Here is a 24432-nt window from a genome sequence, read left to right on the forward strand (position 1 = left end):
ATTCCTGAACCTTCCTCTTTTTCCTTTTTCCTTTTTCCAGTTGGCTAAAACTTGAGTGAGCATACATCTGGCTTTACCATTCATGGAGTTTGATAGGGATATTCAGTATTTTAATAGTTTTATTATGCAACGCTTTTTGAATGGATTCGGGGGCATATAAATTTTAGCAGAATATAGGGAAACTGGGGTTCACTTTCCTCGAAGTTGTGTTATTTTTTTTTTCTTTATTATTGGACAAGTGGGTTAGATAAGAAACACCCAATAGAGAAAAATGGATTCCCAAACTCAGCTTTTCTTCTTTGTAAAGGATAATATTGTGATATGAATTGACAATATAAATGTGTTTTTGTCTGGCAGGGTATCCTTTGCACAACACAGTCTTACAAATTTCACATGCTTACTGCTCAAGGTAAGTAACTATTTCTTAAAGTTGTTTCTTTTGATTTGTTCTTCAAACATATATGACCAAAATATTAGGCTTTGTTTTTTTTTCATCTAGCCTAGGTAATAATTCACTGAGATGGAGTTTATTCATTTGTAAATCCTAGAGTTCTTGTATTCTGTAAGAGAGAGAGAGAGATTGTTGAACAAGTGTAGTGTAATTCTTTTAATTTTAATAAAGAAATAGATACAGTTTTTAAAGTGATATCTGAATAATAGTAAATTTCTCTATGTCTTTTGAAATTACCTTAAGGTCATATCTTTGCTTCTACCAGTGTTGATAAGTTAAAGAGATGTAGCTTTCCATGCTAATTTGATAGGTGATGTGACACTTCTGAGGTATCAATAACAGTACACAATAGTTTTCTCCCTCAAAGATAGTTCAATATTAATGTGAAGCTCTTCAACATTTAAAGTTGTTTGAAGACAATAACAATACACAATGGTTTGCTCTCTCAAAGATAGTTTAATATTAATGTGAAACTCTTCAACATTTAAAGATGCTTGAAGACAACTGTAGGCTTCAGATAGCTCATCTTGTAGTGTACTCTAGTTCATTTCATGTCATGTTGCTTTCTTTGCCAAGTTAATTGGTTTAGATAAGAAACATTTTCTTATTTATCTTTTACCTTTTGCTAGGATTTTCACCAATTGAATGATTTCATTCAATCAAGAGCATTAGCATAATTTCAATGTTCTTTTCCAAATAAAAGATAAGATATTACATAGTTGTTAGACCATTTATCCCAAATTAGATTTCTAGGAAAATATGGTTTTCCACCTTTGTAAGCATCGAAATCACCTTAAGGTTCCATACAAAATAGAACACTGACTAGTTGTACGTGTTGGTAGTATACATTTATTAGTTATACTTTTTATTTCTATGGCATTTGTATATAAATGTTGTCCCAAAAAATTGCAGCTTATTACTTATACTTTTTATATCTATGAGATCCCTGTATAAATGTTCTTTGCAGCTATGTGCACATTCTCATGCTAGATTTCCCTAGTAACTATTCTTAATTATTATAGGACCAGCAACCATTTAGAGAAATTCATGGGACATATTTAAAGTACCTATTTGATGGTCTACATTCCATTGCTATTACTAGTTTAACCAAAAACCAAAAATTTTAATAGAAAAGAAGTTATTGCGATTTTTCTATTGTTTTTTAAATGAAACCATGTGGTATTGATTTATGAGATTATTCAAGTCTTATGGCACTGTTTAAAAACTACATCATTGATTTAGATTTTAAAGATAAATGCAATGTTCATGTCTACAACCTATTGCTCATATTTTTAATCTTAGCAACTATGCTTTGAAAGTTAGTGTAAAAAATCCATAACATTTAGGGGAACAAATGAAATCTAAGCAGTAAGTATTATTGATGTTCATGCCTATAATATAGTCTAGTTATTGTCATATATCTATTGCTTTTGAAATGAAATCACATGGTATTGATTTATGAGATTATTGAAATCTTATGGTATTATTTGAAAAGTTCATAGTTAGCCATATGAATCAGCACAACAACTTGTCATAGCTATATGTTCCTCCATAGAACAGAAAGTTTGGCAAATAAATGCTTTTTAGAAACACTTTTGTTTTTGTTTTCAAAAATTCTGATTTTGATACGGATTGACAATTTGATTGTGGTTTTGTCTTGCAGAGTATCTTTTGCACAGGACAATCTTCTAGCTTCGACATGCTTGCTGCCCAAGGTCAGTAATGAATTCTTAAAGTTGCTCCTTGTTCAGTTCTTCAAACATAAACTACTTTCCTCTTTGTCTATATTCGATATTTCTAATTGGGCACCACAATAGATAAAATTCTTCTTAGTCTAAGTAAGTAATCGAGTAAAATGGTTATAGACACTAGTTCAAACAAACAAAATACATCAGAAAACCCAATTATAGTAGAAACATACAAATCACATGACCAACCACTTATGATGTCAATTGATGAGGCTCTAGACAAGGTAAATTGTTTACGAACTGACTCATTCAACTACATAGTTGGTGATTGCTCATTTGATACAGTCCATGGTTTGCTCCATTGTAAATATACACCTAATGAACTACGTAATGGTCTTATAGATCATTTCTTACATTGTCTTTACAATGGTTGTCCTGCAGCATTGAGCTCTTTTGAACATGAATTACATCCAACAATATTTTATGATTTGCATAATATACATGATAAAAATATATATTTACGTGGAATGAGACTTTCAGCAACAAAAATCAATGCCAACGGTGAAGTTGGACTTTGGGGTGACATATTTTGTGTGCAATGGTTAGCACGCTGGTTAAATATACCCATATTCATTTGGTCTCTGACATGCAAAAAAACATATTTGCATTTCAATAGAGATGCACGTCATCCTACAATATTAATTATTTTCCATGATACAAATCCAACTACTGGATATTATGAACCTATCTTTTCAAGGATAAGCACATACAATTGCCTTCAAAGCATGTAATCACAATTGTCTATTGCATGTTACGAATACGACAATGTCTAGAGTACAGTTGCAAATGCATTTGATACACTTGGACTTTGCTGACTTGCTACATCTGTTACTCCATGTGGTGAAAGCATGTTTGCTATTATTGCTTTACTATCTGAAGAATGATTTGATGCAATTGCTTTACGATTGTATATGGCCCAATATTTAGCCAATGCATTGAAAGTGCAGAACAAATTTGCATTGGCATGTGTTGACATGTATGAGAAACCTACTATAACAAAGAACAATTGTCTATTGCAATTGCAATCACTCATTTCTAAGATTGGAATAACATATGCAGAAAGTAAACTTGAAGGTTTTGAATTTTGTTTGTTATAGCTTTCGCACATATTTCATGCAACTATATACGTATGGCAAGCAACTGAACAACCCAAAGATAAGGTATATTGCAATTGCACATAACAGAAAAAAAAATATAAACTTGATTTGCTTTCAACACAACTCACGTCATTGTCATTAAGAACCACTTTACAAAAACAACAACTAATAGCTAATATGCATACAAGGCAACCTATTTTGATACAAGTTAATGCAGCTGCATCTGCATCTACACTACCTCCTACACTTCAATGAAACCTAGACTTGTTACCAGATGCACTGACTTTTGAACCAAGTAATTATGGTCAACGAAATTGGATTGGTTCATAGAATGTTGCAACAAACAATACAATTACTTCGACTATGACAAGGTCAGCAGCCCAAAGAACTACATCTTTATCTATCTCAAACTTGAAAACCGCTCGCTCATTGCGATGTCACAAAGTTGCAATACGTAATAAAGATAAGCCAAAACAAGACAGCGCTAACAAACAAATGGTTGAAACAATAGACATTGCAAAGGAGAAGTCTACCGTTCCACCAGACCACCACTCTTACAATCTCATGGCACACTACTTCACTTAGCATTCAGCCACATTGATGTACTATATATGACTGTTGACATGCCACCTCTTACTGGTAGATCACATTGCCCATTGCCCATTGCACATAAAAAAAATTTAATCTGTTCACTTGTTAGGAATTTCTATTTGTTCATATTTGCATAAAAGCAAGAGTTTCTACTTGTCCACCAACATTTAAATTCCATGCAGATATACTATGTTCAGACAATGCTTTCCTGGAAAAGTTGAGCAGTGGGCCAGAATTTGAACCTTATAGAAGAGATTGAAAATAGTTTCAAGTCATTGGGGTTTGACAAAATACTGCATGCACTACATAAGTGATTGAAAAAGTTTTCCAGTCATTTGTGTTTAAGAAATAAATGCAATACTAGCTAAGTGATGATAAATAATATCCATTAGCTTATTATAATACAAAATTGCAATTGGAAGGCTTCTTAGAATGTACAATAAAAAATATTGGATGAAAACAATATTGTTGTGGTAAGTAGTTGAGGAGCTGAAATACAAAAAAAAATAGTTTCGGTAATATTTAGTCTATATTTTGGATCAAAATAAAAGTTTTTGTTTCTTTTTATTAGAAAATATATTAAGACGTATGAGCAATTGTTGAAGATCAAACCTTTTTATTCAAGAATGCATGATTTTTTTTCAAAATGTTTGTTGATAGATCTAGATTATAATCTTTGCAAGTTATTGTCTTACGTATCTAAAAACCCGATTCACAAAACTGTACGTTTTCATATTTCAACTACTGTCAAACTTCTTAATTAACATTTTAATTTGCTTAATTTTGCAAGTTAACAAAAGAGAAGTTGTAAACAATCAAAAGCCGCTTGCTTCAACTACTAGACAGCTCGAAATACTATTCACATAACTATAATATTCAAAGCAACATCTATCTTATTTTTGTTTTGTAAATAACTAGTTAATTGTCTTTCACAACAAACTTTTGATATTATGCTTAGTTTTTGTAAATCCAAATCTTTTGCACTATTCAGTTGCATTCAGAACCCGCATGGTATTACACACCACACTTTCCAAACTGCCACTTTATACTAGTTTTGAAAACTAGTTCTTAGAACACCACAACCAGTTATCAGTTTTGTACCAAATATCAGTTGTAAATTGTTTTTAAAATCATATTATATATGTATTTTTTTTAACAAAGATTCTTGCAAGCAGTAAAGTGAGAAAAGTTGTTACCTTTTCATATGTAGTATTATTTATTTTTATACATTTTTTACATGCTCAAAGTAACTTTATACTAGAAAATTGTTCTTAACCTTTGACGGTTCTCATGACAACTTATATTTGGATATGATTTTTTTTGTTGTCCACTAATACATGTCTGTAGCTTTCTGTGACACATCACTGCAACTAAAGTCAATAGCATTTTGTGCTATGCCTATTTATTTATTTATCCCTCAAAGACTATAAAGATAAATTTCAGTCCATGTTCACCTACACACTATTTCAAGAGAATTAAAAATCTTTTCTTCTCATATTCATACGGTTTTTCTTATTTTGATGCCTTCAGTTTAACCCGTCAATCTTAATCCACCTAAACACAAAAAATACGGAGTTGAATAATCATGATGTTAAGCTCTAAATCATGAGAAAGTTTGAGCAATCTCAATTCGACTATGATTTTACAGCATAGTACTGATATTTCTTCATTTCCCATATTTCATTTTCTCCTAGTGCCCACAATCTCTACCTTTCCCTCACCAAATTTAGCATAAGGCAGGGACTCTTGCTGTATATCACAGCTCTTGTTTAGATGAATTTTTAACATCCAAGTTAATGTATATATAGATGTATGCTTCCTAATAATTGCTAAATAAGACAACATATTTTATAATTAGAGTTTCTATTTAATTGTTTTGAAAATGTTATTTGTTTATATTTTTTATTAGTTTATCTTGAGAATCAACGCATTAATGAAATTATTATTTAAAGATAATTATATTTTGTTAAAATTTTAATAATATCAACAATATGTGTCCTATTCAAATATAAATTGGGTATTCAAATTTCAACTATATTAATGTTTTGTTGATGTTTGAATAACACTGAACATTATTAAAACTATCAAGATAGTTCTTAAATAATGTGAGATGGTAGGATAATTTAATTATGAAAATTAATTGTCTTCAATTAATCCTATTCTACAAAATTATGTTAAAAAAAACTTAAGTCAAATTTATGTAAATAAATGCTTTAAAAAATTGATTCACACTCATTGAAATGGTTTGCAATTATCTAATAGTATTTGATTGCTTTGGCACAAAAAAATGACTAACAAGAATACAAGTCATATATAATTGATGATTTACAATTACTACAATAGTGTACTATTTATGTTTTCTAATAGTCACCAACCTTCACTACAATCATAATTTCAACTATGGAATCATTGGTATGAATCAACTAAAATATGTATTGCACATTGTTGATGAAAAAATCATGTGGTGACTTTAATTTGGAGATGTTTAAATCTAGAGTTGAATGTATTCTAAGAATTCTATTTTCTTGTTTGAAATAGTAATAACTATTTTATAATCTTTGTCTCCACTAAGTACACAAGCTAAACAATAGTAACAACTAAATGCATTATATTTTTGTTATTATGTAATTTAACTTATTCTAGGTTAAAAAAAAGTGTATAAATTCTTTAAGAGTAAACAATTTATAATTAAAACTTAATAGTAGCTAAAAATTATTTAAATTCGTGATTGTATGTTAAGGTTCATGAATTCTTCTTTAATATTTATAGAACTCAAAAAATATGTTTTACAAAATTTAATTTAAATAAAATTCGTATATATGTAATTGTAAGAATAATATGTATTTTATAAATGTAATTGAAAAATAATATATCTTAAAAAAGAAGATTATGATACTATAAATAATCACTCAATGATAAAGAGAAATATATTAAAGAAAAGAGTTCAATTAATAATAATAAATAGTAAGCCCATTCAATTAATTTAGAAAAAATGATAAGAACTTATATTCTTGATGATATTGGACTACAAACTATCAAGTTTAGTGATGCAAAATTTCATATTTAATTTTATATACTTTGATAAAGAATTAATTGACTAATATTATTCTTTAAATTGTATTCATGCTTGCAAATGAGTCCAAATTTGGTCACTACAAATAGAAATAATACATCAAGTTCGAGTTGTCTAAATCTATTTGTCTCGCCCTATTAAGATTTGAATGTATTAAATAACAAATTGTTAGCAAAAACATTAAACGTTTTGTCAAGAAAAAGTCATATCTTTTGGTCAAAACCATAGGGCCAAATTTAATATTTTTTGTGCAAGGATTAAAGATATCAAGTAATCATTTAAGATGCCTAATGTATCATTAAGTGTAGAGGCTAATGCAAGAAAGTGATATATAATGATGTTATGGTGATTTATTATTTATTATATTAATACGAGTAAAAGGTTATGTGGATATATAATTAAAATAGAATTAGGCATTTTTATTCTTGATTAGAAAAAAATAGTCACAAGTCGTCATCAATTAGTGTTTTTTTATTTCTTATGGTCTAAAAAATGAGAAACACAACACATTTGGAAGGTTATGCTTTCACTTAAGTTTCAAACTATTTTCATGTACATAATGTCATATCATCTTAGAATAGTATTTTTAATTTGTTAAAACAATATTATATTTCCACACTATTTAATATCTAGATAACTTGAATCTATAAGTAATCACCCACCATTTGAAGTTTTATTTTTTCAAATGATGATTCAATGTCTTGCCTTTCTATAATGAAATTTCACCTATTATTATTCCTAATATAGGGAAAGGGGATTTCAAATAATTAAATACAAATGGTAGTAAATTTCCTAATGAAATCACAAGAAATTAAGAGAAAAGGGTGGTACAATTACTAATATAATATTACATATTTTTTTTGTATTAAGTATCATAGAATCACAAAGCTCATTTTTTGCCCATTCAAGCATCCACGTTACAAACGTATTACAAATACTAGCTCCTTTCGAGCACCAAACTAGAAACAACAATTGGAAGACCAAGGTTCACAACTTAGAAATCCACTTTAAACAATGAGACAAATACATCCAATGGAAGACCAAGAGTCACAACTTAGAATTCTACACAAAGGTGTCCCTCATGGGAGTTGAACTTGGGTCTCCACATTGAGAACTCAATGCTTTAACCAACTAAGCTCAACCCCTTGGACCTATAATATTACATATTTAATAATTCATGTGTTAAATTAGCTATACAAAAGTTACTACAATTTGTGGCGTACATGATCAAATTAACATAGTTAAGTATTGTTTATTTGTAATGTAGATTGCTTAATGTATCCCAAAATAGAGTTCTAGTCATGAGAGGATCTGTGTGTAATGGTGAGCAAATAATCATAAAATATCACATCATAATTATTCAAGAAAGTAAAACGCAAAATAATATATCAATTTGAAGGATCTAAGAATGAATACCACACACAACCTTGATATTACATTCTATCATGGCAATATAGGCACTTATTTATTCATAACTTTCCTATGGAAAACAATTCCCATCAACTTACTATTAACTAACAATCTAATTTATTGATCCTGAGAAAGATCTTGGGGTTGAAGACACTATTGCTAGTGGCAACAAAACTACAAGACCTAGTTCCAGGACCAGAAGCTAGAGCAACAATAAGGGCACCTCCAAGTTCATTATGGAGGAATTGGAGGAAATCAACAAGGTTACCATCTAGAAGAACAAGGAGCTGGTGCACTCGCTTATTTGAGTGTTTTTGTTTTGTTTCTTGTGTTTCTTTTTGCTTTTGTGTCTGGTATGGGGTGCTCCTCGGTTTTGCTATTGGTTTCTGTTTGGTTGGCTGATGGCTAGCTTTTGTAAAACTTTTGGTTTCGGGTCCATGTAAAACTCGTTTATCTTTAACAAAAACTAACAATCTAATTTATTATTTCTAATTTATAAATTTACCTAATTAATGTAATATTCAAACATCCCCCCTTATTACATTAATTTGAAAAGGGAATGGAATGTTTTAATTGTTGAATGCAACCCTTCTAGAGAATTTGATAAATTGCCTTAAAAAATCCTCCTCACTCACCTAGGAAATACAAAATTGATTCCATCACTGAATCTTTGGATTGTAGAACCTACAAAATTCTGCACAACATGAGAGAACATAAAGTGTCTCTATCCTCCTTGCATAATGAGAGAAAAATACCCTTTGATTGTATACATCTTATTTAAGTTTATCAAAATCTCTCCTCTTGTATTGTACACAAGAGAATAGATCTCCTCTAACAGTCCATGTCTTCTCTAAGTGTGTCAATATCCCTCCTCAATGTTATTGAATTTATTCCTCCTCTAGCTTACAAATGGACCTCAACCACTCTAGATATATCAAATGCACCCACAATAAAATCCTAGCACCCCTCACTCCACTAAGGAACATAGATATGAAGTAGTGCTTCTTATGAAATAAGTCATCTCCAAGTGAGAAATTATCTTGAGATGATAAAAGTCCTTCATCCTCCAATGCCTCCAACCTCCAAGGGACCCTATTGTAGTGTATTATAGACATTCAATTTAGTATTAAGTCTTGCATGGCTACAAACAATAATGCACTCTAACTTTGAGAGTGTTGATTATAGGGTGATAGAATACATTAGCATCTCTTCGAATTAATCAAAGGGGCACACTAGATTTTTATAGTTATTGAATAATTTTACCTTTTACTTTATAGTTACTTAATTATTTTACCTTTTACACAACCTTGAAATTACATCCTATCATGACTTTATAGGTCCTTATTTATTCATAAATTTCCTATGGGAAACAATTCCCATCAGCTTACTATTAACTAACAATTTAATTTATTTATTCTAATTTATAAACTAGCCTAACTAATGTGGCATTCAAACATTCCTCCCCGATTACATTAATCTACAAAAAAAAAATGGAATATTTTTGTTGTTAAATGTAGCCTTTCTAGAGAATTTAATAAAGTACCTTAAAAAAATTCCTTATTTACTTTGAAATGAACATAATGCACCTAATGCAATTGAAGAAGAGACATTTGGTTTACCATATGAACCTAATGTAATTGAAGAAGATACTGTATTGAATAATCAATTAAATGATGAACATACACCTTCTCTATTTGATGAATTGAATTTACACCAACCATAATGAGCAAGAAAATAAAAAAATATCGTTTGATAAGCAAAACAAGTCATTAAACGTTAGTAGAACAACATTAAGTAAAGCATTAAAGAGGTAGGAAAAAATAGAGGAACCTAACAATAATTCTCTTTGGGCATTCTCAGGTAGACTAACACGCAAAGACAACGTTGTTGTTGATGCACTAAGAACATTAATTGAAAAAATTTGGCATGACAACACGAGTTTTGCCCAACCAAAGAGATGTTGTTAGAAGGTGAATTGGGTCTAAAAATCATGAGCCACATGCCAAACACTATTTGGATATGACTCAAACTAAATTTTATGAAAGATTCCTTCAAAAGTTTCCTCAAATAAGAATTTCTCAAACATTTTTTGAAATGACAAAACCTTTTTATATTAAGATTAATCATGTACACACCACGTGTTGTTGTAGGATGCATATTGAATTTTCCATTCACTATGATATTTTTCGTCATATTTGTTCTACTTTGCACACTAATGATGTTTTGTAGGAATGCAATATACAAGCACCTCCTAAGTCGGTAAGAGAATTTCTTTCAAGTGTGTTATGTAATAGACATGATGGTTGCATTTATTATAAGATGCCTTGTTTGGAAGGTTCTTGTGCTATATGTGGTGGTTTGCAAATGAAAAATGATATATGTGTAGCTGAATTTATGAAAATGTTTCAAGGGAAACTAGTTTATGAGTACATATAATGCATACACATAGAGCTCGATGGTTAGATGAGCAATTCAAGTTATGTAAGGACACATTTCCTCTTGGCACCATTGTCTCTATCATTGATTTCGCTGAAAATCATACGCTACAACATCAAAATGAAGTGCAATCTATGTATTATCACTCTATGCAAGTTTCTATTTTTGTACACATAGACTTCATGCATACAAATGATATCACAGAGGAGGATAGAAAGGTTGTAAGAGAGTATCACTTCTACATAAGTGATGATCGTACTCATTCATCAGAGTTTGTACAAGGATGTTTTAAATTTTTCTATAATAGTTTAAGGGAAAGGAACATACGATACAACCGACACTTAATATGGTCGGATAATTGCACCACACAATTCAAGAATGCAAGGATTTTTTATTGGTTGACAACGATGCATATGACATGTGGTGTACAACATTTTTGGAATTTCACTGAGGTTGGACATGGTAAGGGAGTGCACGCTGGTGCAGGAGCATGTGTGAAAAAAGCCCTAGCTAGAGAAGAATTGAAGTACGAAGGTGGTGCTAAGTTGATAGATCCAGAAACAATTGTGTGATGGTGTAAGTCTATGATGGGTCCAGGTAATCCAAGTACGTCAATGGTTCATAGATATTTTTGTTTGTTGTACAATTGTAGGATCAAGTGACATGCACTCATTTATGAGTTCAAATTCAAGTTCACTGGTAATTTATACAAGACATATGGTATGGTTTTTCTCTTCATGCATGTATTGTTTGTGGGAAGAATGTGAACCACAAGAGTGGGTTGACAAATGGTATTGTAGACCGTTGGTTCCCATTGATTCATATCAAATTCCCAAAGCACTACAATTGAGCCAGATGGAGACATCAGTGGATTTTGACCATGTATTTGACCTAGTGGATTCAAGTGATTTTTTGAGTTAATTTTTTTGAAAGTATTATTTTTGGTTCATTTTGTTGTACATCATACTTTATTTTTGGTATTAATTAACACTTTATAAAATGCAGGTCATGTGTATGTAGTTGTTGCAGAAGAGAACAATGAAGAAGGAACAGATTACTATTTGTGTCATTGTGTTGAGCCAAAAAGAAAATTGACAACCACAATCATTGACAGAGAGGGTATTGAGTACCCAATAGGGTCTATTGTCATGACAAGAACATGGCTTCAGAGATACCCTATCAATAATTCTAATGTTTAGTTGTTCGAGGACTTTGAAACACACAACATATCCTTCATTTCTCTAACCTTGTTGTTGCAACAAATATTCATTTGATTAAGTATCGTGGTAGACCTCATAACAAGATTTTATGGAATTTTCGTGAATCTAACCATGAGGCAATACTTGACATGATACAGGTTAGATTCAATCCTGAAGGCTCAGTTGATTGATTCTACAGTTTAGAGTAGAATAATTTTGAGAATTTTGTATAAATTATCGACAAATTGTTCTGTATTCATTTTTTGTATATATAAATGCCCATGAGCTAATTTTTACATGATTAGGGGCATAATTTTGTAAATTTAAATGACAATGGGCTGATTTGTACATATGTACATGCCAAATTTTGTATATTAAAATGGCGATGAGCTGAATCACACATATTGTAATGCCAAATTTTGTATAAAATCCCATGAGATGATTTGTAAGACATTTTTTTGTATAATCAAATAAACAAGAGCTTATTTGACCATATTTAGAGGCAAATTTTTGAATAATATGTGACAATGTTTTGTGACTATTTTGTGTGTCAATGTTTTGTGACTATGTTTTGAGTATATGTGATGTGTCCCTGGTCAATCATGAGCATTCTTGATTCTTGTATAATCATGGAGAATTATTCGAGTCATTATCGGGTCATAGGGGCCATAGATTGAGACTAGATACAATTTGAGCAAAAATTGTCATTGTTGTCAAAAAAAAAGTCAAAACAATTATCAAGCAAATTCTACATTACGTCGGTAGGGTATGACTCTTGACATTCTAGTGATTTGGGATGCATTAAAGGGTCATTCCTACCATAAAAATTCCCACCCAAAAATGCTCATGACATCGGTTTGTGCACACGATGAACCGAATCAATTGTAGCCAATCCTGCAACTTTGCATTGCATGCAACTGACAGTTTTTGTAGCAGGTGAAAAATGCTACCAATTGAAAATGGCTCTGAGAAGTCACAACTAAGATACAAAATTTTAGAGGAGCCTCACACGACCCCACAGGTTCAAATAAATCGACCATATGTGTCCTGGATTTGAAGAAACGGTCCATCAAATTTTGACAATTTTTTAGACTCGGGGCACTTGAGAGATCACCTCGGTACGGTATGACTCTGGATGTTTTGGTGCTTTGGGATGCATGAGAGGAGAATTCATAGCGTAAACCTTCCCACCCAGATGTGCTCGTGATGTCGAATTGTGCACACGACGAACCGAATCAATTGTAGCCAATCCTGCAACTTTGCATTGCACGCAACTAATAGTTTTTGTAGCAGGCGAAAAATGCTACCAATTGAAAATGGATCTGAGACATCACAACCGAGATAGGACATTTTAGAGGAGCCTCACATGACCCCACAAGTTCAAATGGATCGACCATATGTGTCCTGGATTTGAAGAAACGGTCCATCAAATTTTGACAATTTTTTGGACTCAGGGCACTTGAGAGATCACATCAGTACGGTATGACTCTGGACGTTTCGGTGCTTTGGGATGCACAAGAGGAGCATTCATAGTGTAAACCTTCCCACCCAAATGCACTTGTGATTTCGGATTGTGCACACGACGAACCGAATCAATTGTAGCCAATCCTGCAACTTTGCATTACATGCAACTGATGATTTTTGCAATAGGCGAAAAATGCTACCAATTGAAAATGGCTTTGAGTCGTCAAAAACTGAGATAGGAAATTGTAGAGGAGCCTCCTGCAACCCCATAAGTTCAAACAGATTGACCATATGTGTCCTGGATTTGAAGAAACAGTCCGTCAAATTTGGACAATTTTTTAGACTCGTGACACTTGAGAGATCACCCCGGTACAGTATGACTCTCAACATTCTGACACTTTGGGATGCATGAGATGGGCATGCCTAGCATAAACCTACCCACTTGGATTCTCTCATGATGTCGATTTGTCCACATGATGAACCGAATCAATTCTAGCCAATCTTGCAACTTTGTATTGCATGCAACTGACAATTTTTGCAGCAGGTAAAAAAATGCTACCAATTGAAAATGGCTCTGAGTCATCAAAAACTGAGATAGGCCATTATAGAGGATCCTCACACAACCCCATGGGTTTAAAAGGATTGACCATATGTGTCCTGGATTGGAAGAAATAGTCCATCAAATTTTGACAATTTTTTGGACTCATGGCACTTGAGAGATTGCCCTGGTACGATATGACTCTCAATGTTTTGACACTTTGGGATGCACAACAGGGGCATGCCTAGTGTAAACCTTCCCACCCAGACGTGCTCATGATGTCGGATTGTGTACATGACGAACCGAATCAATTCTAGCTAATCTTGCAACTTTCAATTGCATGCAACTAACAGTTTTTGCAGTAAGCGAAAAAATGCTATCAATTGAAAATGGCTCCAAGTCGTCAAAAACTGAGATAGGCCATTGTAGAGGAGCCTCACATGACCCCATTGGTTCAAATAGATTGACCATATGTGTCCTGGATTTGAAGAAACAATTCATCAAATTTTGATAATTTTTTGGACTCAGGGCACTTGAGAGATTGCACCGATATGGTATGACTCTCGACCTTTCGACACTTTGGGATGCATGAGAGGGGAATGCCTAGCGTAAGTCTACCCACCTGGATGCACCTGTGATGTTGATTTGTGCACACGATGAACCGAAACAATTCTAGCCAATCTTGCAACTTTGCATTGCATGCAACTGATAGTTATTGCAGCAGGTGAAAAAATGCTACCAATTGAAAATGGCTCCGAGTCATCAAAAACCAAGATAGGCCATTGTATAGGAGCCTCATGCAACCCCATAGGTTCAAATAGATCAACCATATGTGTTCTGGATTTGAAGAAATAGTCCATCAAATTTTGATAATTTTTTGGACTCAGACACTTAAGAGCTCGCACTGGTATGGTATGACTCTCAACGTTCCAATGCTTTGGGATGCATTACAGGGGCAAGCCTAGTGTAAACCTACCCACCCGAACACACTCGTGATGTTGGTTTGTGCACACAATGAACAAAATTTGACCATTGCGAGCATGAGGGTGCTCTCACACCAAACACATATTGTTGTTTATATTCATATTATTGATTACATATGCAAATATTCATTTAAATTTATAAAAGGGTAGCCACCAAATACAACAAATACACAATAATGAATTAATTACAAGGAGTTTTGTAGGGTTAATTCAACATTTTAGAAATTTTATAAAATCATATTCCACGATTGCAATGTTTTATATCATATATTTTTGTTGTTTATATTCATATTGTTGATTACATATGCAAATGATCAATTAAATTTATAAAAGGACAACCATAAAATACAATGAATACAAAATAATGAACTTAGTACACATTTATTGGATCAAATATCGATATTTATATATATATATATAAAAAGGCATGTCTGCCAAGTCAATACAAGTATTACAAAAATATGGCTATGCCATGTCCAAATCGATATACAATAAAAATGTAGAATATATCTACATGTATTGGTCATTCTATGACCAAAACTAACACTATATGATCCTAAACTTGTGGTGGATCATCAAAATCAAGCCTCTTTGATGCAGTACACGGCTCTGTAGATGGCTGCAAAACCATAATTTAAAAGCCAAGATAGAATTATTTTGTAGAAAATAGTTCACAATTAACAACATAACTATGCATTTAACTTTGATTCCTTTGCAATTGAAATGTAGATTACCTCATCAGCTGATCTAGGAGCTAATGTCTTCGCTCTCCTCTCCTTGTCACTCTTAGGAGTTTTCTTGAAGACATACTTAAATGGATCCACATTATGGCTGTACTGCTAAGGGGTCTATTGTAGATTATATGTACAATTAATACAATGTACTAACATAAATATATCAAAAACACTTAAAAGCTATAATATAGAGAACAATGACATACATGTGCCTGAGATGCTTCTCCAATGGACTGAGGATGGATGACCATCGATGGAGAAACTGTCGCTATTACCTATGCAAAAAATGTTTAAAGATTAAATACAATTAATATAATGATAAGTATTGTAGGTTAAAAAAATTAATTTTACATATCAAACAAAAGTGTGTCGGATCCTGAGATGCTTCTCCAGTGCACGGAGGAGGGTTCACCATTGATGAAATAGGTATGGATATTTTCTGTATGAAAAAATCATAAGATTATAATATATCACAAGTTCACATGTACGCATGCATATAATCATGAAATCAAGAAAATAAAGTAGAGATACATACCTTCGCCCTCTCTTGATCCACGGGCAAATCAGGTGCATTCAACAAATCCACATAGCTCAATGGTCATTGTACATGTAAAATAGACAAAAAAACACTAATCAATCTACAAACCCCAACTAGTACTTGATTTCAACATTTTCAAACAATTGTACAACTAAAAATGCATTCAATTACCTTCTTCTCATGTTTTGGCATCTTCGAGGAATTCTTTTTCTTAGGACAAGCCCTAGACGTAGAGGGGGTACCCTAAAAAAATAAAATTAACATGAGATATGAGTACATATAATAAATTAAACATAATTTTAAAAATCTAAAATGAAATGACTTGCATATTCCATCAAAACAATACATAAAAAGGGTTGTACAAAATATGATACCGTATAGCCTTGTAGGCCAAAATCGATCGTTGAGAGCATGATGTCATCAATCTGGGACATTTGGTCCCCTGTCAACACCTACAAACCAAAAATTGGACCAAGCATTAAAGATAGTTAGTATATCTTTAAAAAAAATTAATTCAAAGTGTACTATTCTATTTTAACATGTTACAAAATTTATACCTCGGGCATCAAAGTTACAGCTATAGTAACTGGGGGAGGAGTATGGGATACTGCTGCTGCATCCTGAAATGCATATTATTTATCTCAATTTAAATCGATGTATAAATGAAAATTAATTTATGTAATTACAAATTTAAAGTGACTGATAAATAAAATGCTATGAATTCAAATCAACACACCTGTGTTTATCGCTCATGGGCAAACACGATGTCCATCAACTCATTTGTCAATGCGAAATCCTCAATCGTGCAGGCCTAACATCTACTCCCACAAATCATGCACAGATGAGATGAGGATCCATCTACACCGGTCGCATCATCTATCCCCAAGCAACTGACACACATATGCTAGATGGGCTCTCTATCACCACCTGGAGCAACTAATGGCTCATCATCCAATATAATAGGGTGTGCTAACAACGTCCCATGTTGGATGATGGAACCAATAAACATTGTGGCTGCCTGAAGACTCTGTAGCTCCATTGACTCTTTTAGCTCTATTGGGATACCCTAATGCACCTTGGGTTTGGGTGCTAGGGGGCGGCGACTCTCCGTGGGTAATCGCCTATGGGCTCCAAGTCTATCTTGGGCAGAGCCACCACCTCTACCATGGAACTCTCTCATGTCAAAATAGTTTGGGCACACATTGAACACAAACTCACAATATACTTTTCTCAAAAAATATAATGGCACCTCATAATTATTACAAGGTGGATCATCAAAGACCGTCCACCACCTCTGCGAAAAAAGATTCTTCATCTGCACATTGGTACACCAATGTATGGGAAACCTCTTTGCATTAAGAGGTAATGACTGACCACTTTTGGGATCAACGAAAAAGGCACATATTTTTTGTTTACTAATATTTTTATTTTTTACTCCCTCATATGATAGCCCATCAGCATAGAATTGATGACACCTATCCCTAAAGCTTCCCCATTTGGTAATTTGTGTGGAAACAGCTATGGCACCACTAGCTAATGTTTCTAGGCTAGTGGTGAGGGATTGATGATGCTCAAGTTTGGATGTTTTCAATTTAACAATCAATCTATTGATTTTAGATGTATTTTGTCCTAACTGATTAATTAATTGCTCCTATGTTTCGGGTGTGCAGTCAAAAGGAGGAATTGGGGGTGTATCTTGTGGGTTTTCAGGAGGTTCATTTGGTTGTTCTTGTGGGTTTTCAGGAGGTGCATTTGGTTGTTCTTGTTTTGGATTAGAAGAATCTGGTTTTTGAAACAAAAAATGAAAAAAACCTAATCAAAATTAATGAAATTAAATTCAAAATGTAAAACAAATTGAACAAATGGGAAAGAAAGACAAAAATAAACAAAAACTAACCTTGATCCATAGTTTGGAGGAGAAATCTAGTACCCCATTCATGATTTAGGAGAGAAAATGAAGAAAAAAACAAAGTAAAAATGCACTATTCACGAGAAAATAAGACCCAGTTTTTTTTTTAACTTTTTTTGACAAGCACCGCGTATGTGGTTATCTTGGGATTATTAGCACGTACGGGCTCATTTTCCTATAAGTAGCACATACGCGCTCATTTTCCTAGGCGTAGCACGTATGTGCTCATTTTCCTAAAAGCAACGCATACGCGCTATCTTCTCTAGGCTCGGGAACAACAAACCTAAGCGCGTACGTTGTGAATTCAAATTTTAGAACCACATATGCACTGCTTGTTTTTCCAATTTTTTTTTGGGTGGTGTCCACATTTCTGACCACCATCTCTGTGCACATACCCTAGAACTTCACTTGCTTGTTCAGACCCTTTTCATGCTCCTATATGTCTTTACTCAAATTGCAAATACATCATCTGATTTGGCAATCACACACTCAATTTAACTTTTCCAACACTTAAACTAAAACAACTCATCAACCTTATAAACAAATCAATTAGTTTTTTAACACAACAAAAACCTATTTCACATATAGATTACAAACAAGTCGGTTCAGGTATGACCGATGGATTACATAACAATCTCTACACATCATTCAAGAAATCCTTGACCGCTCCTTGATCACCACTTCATCGAACTTAGTAACTCATTGTGCGCTTTGCATTACATGCAATATACTTGCTCATTCCCTAGACAAAAAACAATAACTCAACGCACCAAAAAGTCTTTGAAACTCTCTTCATAAATTATGCATATGTGTCATAATCATTTTCGCTCATTAACAAATCATTAACCAATATAACAAATTCACCAAACTTAATCGGTTAGGGTTTATCAAAACAATGGGTAGGGTTTACCGGTTCAACTCTCCAAACTTAGTAATACCAGTTCACTCCACAAACTTACCTACCGGTTATAGTTTCCTTTCACTTAGCTCTTCCTATCAGTTACAAAACATCATTACACCAATAACATTACCGGTTAATTGACATCAATGACAACATAACATATCATCAATTTTATCTTAATGCAAATGCCAACAATCTCCCCCCTTTGGCATTGATGGCAATACAAATATCAATACCATTGATTGTTGTGATTGTGAATAGGAAGTGAATAGGAATCCTGGTTTACATTTCACCATGTACTCTCATTGTCTTCAGCTTGACACTGGTTCTTCTCCCCATAATCACATAGTTCTCCCCCTTTGACAACAATGCCAAATTGAAAGTAAAACATGCAAAATAAAACTTCACTATTCAGCATCAATAACATGCAACTTGATGCTCCCCCTATGGAATAATTCCACTCCTACATCAATCCTGTTGTCAAATTCTACAAGTAGCTCTGGGACTGATATAATCTACATCATGCTTAATTTACCTCATGAAGGGGTACAACCCCTAGCTGACTTCTAAGATAATCAAAAGTAGTCTTAGGCAAAGGTTTAGTAAAGATATCTGCAAGTTGCTCCTTGGTAGAAACATGCTCTAAGATCACATCTTTACTCTGCACTTTTTCCCTCAAGAAATGATACTTCAATTCAATGTGCTTGGTTCATGCATGCAAGACAGGGTTCTTTGAAATATTTATGGCACTTGTATTGTCACATAAGATCTTTACAGGTTCTGTAAACTTCATCTTAAAACCGTCCGAAAAGTGTCTCATCCAGATAGCCTAGTTACAATTCATGTAAGCAGCAATATACTCAGCTTCAGCAGTAGACTGTAAAATACAACTCTGCTTTTTTCTACTCCATGAAACAAGTCTTCCTCCAAGAAATAATTCTCCACCAATTGTTCTTTTCTGGTCATCAACATTACCTGCCCAATCTGCATCTATGTACACCTTCAAGTCAAAGTTTCCTTCATATGGATACCATAATCCATAGTCAATAGTATCTTTCAAATATTCGAAAATCCTCTTGGTTGCTATCAAATGTGTTTCCTTCGGATTCTTCTAGAATCTATCAACTAGACCAACTACATGAGCTATATCCAATCTACTACGAACAACATAGTGCAATTTCTCAGTCATTGACCTGTACTCCTTCTCATCAACAGATGTGGCCTTATCTTCCTTAGACAATTTACAACATATAACCATTGTTGTCCCAACTAGTTTACAGTCACTCATACCAAATGTCTTTAATACCTCCTTCACATACTTAGACTGTTTGATGAAAATACCACTCTTCATTTGTTGTATTTACAAACCTATGAAAAAATTTATCTCTCCAACTAGAGACATTTCAAACTCACTTTTCATTTAATTTGCAAATTCATTGCTCATGTCATCATTTCCTCTAAATATGATATCATCTACAAACACTTCACTAACTATTATCTTATCTCCTTCAGATTTGAGATATATGTTAATATCCTTACTCGTTCTCTGAAAACCTATCTTCATCAGCCTTTCATACCATGCTCTCGGTGCTTGCTTTAATCCATATAGTGCTTTATGCAACTTAAATACCATGTCCTTCTTATCAGTAAAAGCATAACCATCTAGTTGCTCAATGTATACTTCTTCTTACAGTATTCCATTAAAAAATGTAGATTTTACATCCATCTGACAAACTTTGAATCCTTTATGAGCTGCAAAATCCAGTAAGGTTCTGACACCTTCTAGTCTTGCCACTAGTGCAAAATTCTCTCCATAATCTTCTCCTACTTCTTGTGCATAACCTTTGCAAACCAATCTAGCTTTGTTGCGAACTACAACACCATCTTCATTCAACTTGATCTTGAAAACCCACTTAGTACCTATAACATTTTTATTTACTGGTCAGGGTACTAGGGTCCATGTGTTGTTCTTCTAAATTTGTTCAAGCTCTTCCTCCATAGTTTTAACCCAATGATCATCACCAAATGCTTCCTTAGCAATTATAGGCTCAATAGTGGAGATCATGCAATAATTTTCTCTAATTCTTCTTCTGGTTAGCACTCCAGCATCCTTATCTCCAATAATCTGTTCAGGATTGTGATTGAGTCTCACATACCTCAGAATAGCATGATCATTATCTTCAGGTTTATTTTATTCATTATCATCCTCTTCTTCTGAGTCTACTTGTTCCGGTTGAACTGGTACATCAGTATTTGCTTTACCGGTTTCAGGTTTCACAGTTTCTAGTTCCAAAAACAAAATGTAAGGATCTTCATCCTTTCTCTCCACACTGGTTTCCCCTGAGACTTCAAGATACTCATCCACTCAAACATCAGCACTCTCAATAATTTTTTGCATCTGGTTGTTAAAACATTTGTAGGTCTTACTCTTGGTGGAATAACCAAGAAAGATATCTTCATCACTTTTAACATCAAACTTGCCAATATAGTCACCTCTCTTAATAAAAAATTTGTTGCCAAATATCTTAAACTAACCTTAGGTGATCTATCATACCATTATTCATAAGGGGTATTGTCCTTACCTATTTTTACCGAAATCCTAATCATTGTGTGGACAACTGTGCTGACAACTTCTCTCCAGAAAGTCTTTGCTACACCTCCTTGTACCAACATCATCTTAACAGCTTCAACAACTAGCCAGTTGTTTCTCTCTACAATCCCATTCTATTGTAGTGTCCTTGGTGCAAAAAGTTGTCATTTTCTATCATTCTCTTCACAATATCTAGTGAATTCTTCACCTTGATCAGCCCTCAAACACTTGGTCTTCTTTCCACTCTCCTTTTCAGCTAAGGCCCTAAATGCCTTTAACTTACCAAATGTCTTTGTTTTATCTTTCAAGAATGTGACCCACATCATCCTTGAGCAATCATCAGTGAAGATCATGAAATATCTATCAACTTGAATACTTCTAGTCCTTATTGGTCCACATAGGTCTGTATGAACCAAATCTAACAGATGCTCTGCTGAAAAAATTTGCTCTTGAAAGTTGAGGATGTCATCTTTCTCAATTGACATTCCTTACATAGAGCATTAACCGGTTTTTCCAACTGAGGAAAACCTCTCACTGACTTGGACTTACTCACTTTAACAATGTTATTAAAATTTATATGACAAAATCTCCTATGCCAAATCCAACTATCATCTATTTTTGAAATTAAACAATTTCTAACTTTAGGATTTAGATGAAACGGGTTACCTTTAGTCTGTTTGTCAGTTGCAATCAGTTCACCTTTTCTCCCATAGATTTTGCACATACTATTTTTAAACTCCAATGGGTATCCTTTGTCATTGAGTTGGGCAACACTCAAAATATTTTTCTTTATACCTTCAACCCAGTAGACATCATCTACACTGCTCTTTCCATTAAGAGAAATAATTCTCTTACCTTTAACCATGCAAGGTGAATCATTACCAAATCTTACAACTCCGTCATCAAATTCCTTCAAAGAAAGAAATTTGCTCTGGTTATCAATCATGTGATGTGAAAAACCACTATCAATGATCCAATCATCAGAATTATCCATGCGAGAAACTAAATCTTTCTTGTCATGTGTCTCCTCTTTAATAGATACAAACACAATGTCTTCATTACATCACCATTAGATTCCTCATCAATGACACCACCATCAACTACAATAAGACAATATCTTTTTCCTTTTCCCTTGTACTTCTTGAACTTGTCTCGCTTGTACTCATTATGACCATTAGGAGAGTTAGCAACTATGTGTCCAGTCTTGTTGCAAGAAAAACATTGCAAAGGCAATTTACCTTAATATTTACCAGTACCTCTGGGCAACTGCTTAGCCAACAATACTTCAAGATTAACTAAATTGTCTTCATCATCAATTTCTCTGTTGGATCTAGATTCATGACAGTAACTAACATCTCTTTTTTTCCTCACAGATGGGTTAGAAACATAAGCTCTAAATGTTGATTCATATTTCTAAATGCTACCATCATAACCATTTAGTTCAAAAGAAGTAAGCTTACCAATGATGGAGTCAAGGGTTACCTTAGTTTTATCGATAAATTTTAGCTCCTAAATGGCTGCAACTCGGATAGCGTAGACCGGTAGCAGGGTTTTGAACACCTTACTAACTATTGTGGCATCATCCATTTTACCACTAGCACTCTTGATCTCACCCACTATCTCTTTTATCCTTTGACCATATTGTTGGATATTCTCACTTTTAGCCATCCGCATGTCATCAAACTTCCCTCTTAGACTCTCTTCCTTAGCAATCTTCACATGTTCATCACCGTTATAAATCTCTTCAAGTTTCTTCCATACCTCATGTGCAGTATCCAAACCATGAACATCAACATATTCAGCATCAGACAAAGAACTGATAATAGCCTCCAATGCTAGGTTGCTTTCTTGTTTCTCTTTCTTCTGATCATCAGTCATAGTCTCAGTCAGTGCAACATATTAAGTATTAACATGTTCCCAGTATTGATTTCCAATACTCTTGATATAAATTTTCATTCTATCACCCCATATCCTATAGTTCTCTCTATTAAACTTTGGACCTTCCTTCTTCATTATGATCTACAAGATCTTTACCTCAAGTTGTTAGGCTTAGACCTTAGAGGACCTGAGAAGTACTCTGATACCAATTGATAGTATGATGAAAGAATAAGGATCTGGTCAACTACTGAGAGGGGAGGTGAATCAGTAGATAGAAAAACTGATATTAACTTCACCAATCTCATAAATAACCTCTCAAGTAAACTTAGAACTATCAATGCAATATCTCTATCAGAATAAAACTACCAAGATAAACCAGTTGATTGCTTACAACAAATAGCAGTAAATAACTTGTAACTCACAAACTTCCAAATACTTTTAATGACATAAGTAAAACTTCATTCCATATTGTTGTTACTAGTTATCATAACTTATCAAAGTGAAATAAGTAGTTAAGAATTCAATCATAGAAACATAACCATAAAAACATTCACCACTTGACACAATATTTTTGACGTGGAAACCCAAATGGGAAAAACCACGGTGAGATGAGACTCACAAGATAACTAACTGAACTCTTTTGAAGTTCGCCCTGTAAGGAGACAAGCATGTTAAAGCTTTTACAAAAATTCATGTTAAGAACAAATCATGTTAGGGACCACCCGGTTAAGGGATTGACTATAATGCCTTGTTAGAAGCAATACCCTATGAGGAGTGACCTTGTTAGAGGATTTAAATAACACCAAGCTTGTTAGAGCTTACCCGATTAGGGGATTTAACTGCTATAATTGTTAGAAAACAACATAAGTTTTATGATCTGTTTGAATAGAAC

General features: G+C 33.4%; 1 long non-coding RNA gene across 1 annotated transcript; it reads left to right on the forward strand.

Annotated features, from left to right (window-relative positions):
* Window positions 1–275: 275 nt before the first annotated feature.
* On the forward strand, window positions 276–4511 carry LOC131076617 (uncharacterized). Its single transcript, XR_009113464.2, has 3 exons — window positions 276–409; window positions 2115–2166; window positions 4070–4511. It is a non-coding gene; the product is annotated as an uncharacterized LOC131076617 (long non-coding RNA).
* Window positions 4512–24432: the final 19921 nt, after the last annotated feature.

The sequence above is a fragment of the Cryptomeria japonica genome, chromosome 8 (assembly GCF_030272615.1).
Source record: "Cryptomeria japonica chromosome 8, Sugi_1.0, whole genome shotgun sequence".
Classification (NCBI taxonomy): Eukaryota; Viridiplantae; Streptophyta; class Pinopsida; order Cupressales; family Cupressaceae; genus Cryptomeria; species Cryptomeria japonica.